General features: G+C 39.2%; 1 pseudogene; it reads left to right on the top strand.

The window, feature by feature from the left end:
• The first annotated feature begins 1,076 nt into the window (after positions 1 to 1,076).
• LOC112229363 lies at positions 1,077 to 3,367 on the top strand (annotated as a pseudogene).
• Positions 3,368 to 3,594: the final 227 nt, after the last annotated feature.

Genomic DNA, 3,594 nt, shown 5'->3' with positions numbered 1-3,594 from the left:
CTGAGTATAAATGTACGTGGCTAAAGTGTATGTAAACTTCAAACTTCAACAGTATAAGGAGGAGAAAGTGGTCTTTCTGCAGTTACTTATAATAGAGGTCTGTTGTTTTGTAAACAAATAAACATGTAAAGACATGAAACTGTGTCCTGTTCCAGAGAGGTCTAGAACATATCTCGTTGAGAAGCATTTCAAGATATCTGAGGCCTATGTGTAAAACAATTACAATTTATGTGCTTTAAGGTCGCATATTCTTGAATCAGTTGGTGAACGTAATTAGGCATGATTACAAATATATATGAATATTTATTTAATTGTATTTATATTTAAATAAGTTAAAGGGAGTGAAGGACTTGTACCCCATATTATGTTTTGATTGATTCATTGATATATTGTCAATATGGAATATGCAATTTTCTAATGTGCTCATTGAGAAGAGCTAGCCCATGATAGGAAATAGCCTCATGTAGATGATTGCCATGGGTCATTGATCAGCATCACCTCACTGCCCTCTGCACTTCCTTCTCTCCTCTTTCTACACGATCTAACCCAACCTATCTGATTTCACATTCCAAAATCTTAAATCTTCTTTACAATGGGATCCTCTTTAACAAACGCAACGTTTTCAATGATACCCCTTTCTTATCCTATCACTTACTTGCCCAAATTCTTGTTTTGAGTTCCACAACCTGATTTACCGCACTGGCGCCATTCAACTTCAAAGTGCAAGCATACTTTCTTAATTAGGGGTTATGTTCTTGCAGTTTGTTTGGCAATAAAATCCCACTCGATAGAACTGGCACTATATAAAATTTTACATTGTAACCTAATGAAAATGTATCTAGCCTAGCTTACAAAACGCAATATTATATACTGTAATAGTAATAGATATATCTAGGGTCTAGATATCTCAGTCGGGTATTTTACGTGAATATACAGCCACAATTCTAGATTCTTCCACCAATGCTCGAGAAGAGGAACGTGTTTTTTGGTTCCATGATGGATTATTGCTATTCATTACCACCCAGGGCGCGCTCGGCACGCTTAAACCAAGCAAGACATAAAACAAAGAAGGGAGTTCGGCGACCAGATTGAATCAACCTCTGAAGGAGTGAGGGGGGATAGAGTAAACAGAGAGGACCAGGTAACGGTACCCAACCTGAGAGACGAAATGCAAAGGAAAATCAAAGTAGCTGCAAACAGTTTATTTTCACAGGGGCAGCAGAGAACTGAATAGTAACGTTGTAACAGTTACATCTGAAATGGACCGTAAAATTGCAGACTTCTCTGGGACGTGGAAAATGAAGACTTCTGAAAACTTTGAAGAACTCCTGAAAGCACTGGGTGAGCATTTTCATACTGTTATGAACATGGACGTAGCCTTTTGGTTATTATAACTAACATAGAGTGCATTAAGACATTGGAATATATTTTTTTATTTTACCTTTATTTTACTAGGCAAGTCAGTTAAGAACAAATTCTTATTTTCAATGATGGCCTAGGAACAGTGGGTTAACTGCCTGTTCAGGGGCAGAACGACAGATTTGTACCTTGTCTGCTCAGGGATTCAAACTTACAACCTTTCGGTTACTAGTCCAACGCTCTAACCACTAGGCTACCCTGTTTGTAGTAGACATGTCTGTAAATGTATCGACTCTGATATAGTCTCAGATTATCATAAATTCTACAAATCACTGTTGCACATATTTATGCAATTGCAATTATTATTATTTTTTCTATCTATGGAGCCCAAGCCTTTGTCAAGCATCCCACTCTGGGCTATGGGTGAAATGTTAAACCAGCTTGGTCTGTGGCCGCACACACCCCTCAAGTGTTTCTTCTCCTCTGTGCATGTGTTTGGTTTTATGGGTAATTATGAGCTAGCCATATTATTTCTAATAATTATCTTGCTTGATCTATTGTTTTAAAAGTCCCTGGTTATCTTTTTTGAGGCACCCGTTCACCTGCACGCACACGCACACACACTGAAAGGTCACGAGGGCCAGTCAGTGGCATCCATTCAAATGTAAAGACAAATAACCCGTGGAGGAATGTTATATTTTACCTAGTTATTACCCATTCCTCATGAGATTGTAATTAAAGCCAGTGTAAACTGATTTCAGGGGCCCCTGAAATGGGCCCCCTGAAATATATCCCTCCAAAGAGCAATTTCGCTCCAGGCAAAAAATAAACTTTCAAATGAGAAGGTTTGTCAGATTTTTAATTAGGGATAAGAATGTTAATTTGAATAGGTGAGAGGAATGAAATTCTGTCTGATTATTCATTCATTTAGTTGAGTAACATCCTGTTAATTGTATGAAAGTCTATGCTAATCATCCCTTAAGGTTGAATGAATGAGAGCTCTGTTTGAGATCAAACCCTCCCCTCTGATGTCTTTCCCACTACCCATAAAATAATGGTTATGAATGATGGCTGTGATATGGTTTTTCATCAATAGATGCGTCCCAAATAGCACTGTATTCCCTATATATATATATTCAAAAGCCCCATAGGACCCGGTTCAAAAGTAGTGCACTATGTAATGAATAGGGTGCCATTTAGAATGCATTCAAGGTCTCCATTCTCCATCTACTCCTGTGATACCTTATTGGTCCCCTATGACCAGGTGTGAACGTGTTTATCAGGAAGATAGCCGTGGCTGCAGCCTCCAGGCCTGCAGTAGAGATCATCCCAGCAGGGAGAGAGCCTCTCCATCCAGACCTCCACCAGCGTACACACCACCCATGTCTCCTTCACCGTGGGACAGTCCTTCAATGAGACCACAGTGGATGGACGCCTCTGCACGGTAATACTCCATACTTCCACACTCTTCATCATCTTCATCTCTATATATGTTGCATGAAATATTTTTGTTACCATATGTGCATATTTTGCCAGGACTCAGTGTATGAAATCAGGGGTCTGTATAAGCATGTGGAAATAATCTGTGTGTAACTTGATAGTTGTTCCTGGTAATGGTTTACTATTCTTACTTTTTATATGGTTTGTAGAGGGCAGCAAACATACCGTCTAACAGACTTGAGGAAGCAGTAACATGCTGCAACAGTACCAAATGAGAAGCCTCAGGGTCACACACAGATCTACTGTGTCTTTCTATCTAACCACTTCACTACAACATGCAGTGTCATTTATCTATTAAATCCTTGCTTGGCCTTCCTCCTATGATCTCCAGAGTACCCCTCACTGGGAGACAGATAGCAAGATCAGCTGTGAGCAGATTCTGCAGAAAGGGGAGGGCCCTAAGACTGCCTGGACCCGTGAAGTGACCAATGATGGTGAACTGATTTTGGTAAAGAGTCCATTTTTATTGCCTATAAACGGAAATCCTACTCCTGTATTTGCATGTTAGGCTTTAACTGTAAATGGGGGCAAATATATGTGTTTGATTTATCAGTTTTGTATTAATTTAGTTGTAATTTTCTTTCAGATAATGAGCGCTGAGGATGTCGTGTGCACCAGAGTGTATCAACGAGAATGAAAACTTTCAAGACTTTCAAACGTTTCATTTTGTGCCTCATTTTTCACTTTTCTTCATTTCTACCTGTTCTGTTTGCTTATTTAATCTTCCAGTCGTTC

This window comes from Oncorhynchus tshawytscha, linkage group LG31, assembly GCF_018296145.1.
Source record: "Oncorhynchus tshawytscha isolate Ot180627B linkage group LG31, Otsh_v2.0, whole genome shotgun sequence".
Taxonomy (NCBI): domain Eukaryota; kingdom Metazoa; phylum Chordata; class Actinopteri; order Salmoniformes; family Salmonidae; genus Oncorhynchus; species Oncorhynchus tshawytscha.
This window is presented reverse-complemented; position numbering and strand designations above follow the sequence as displayed.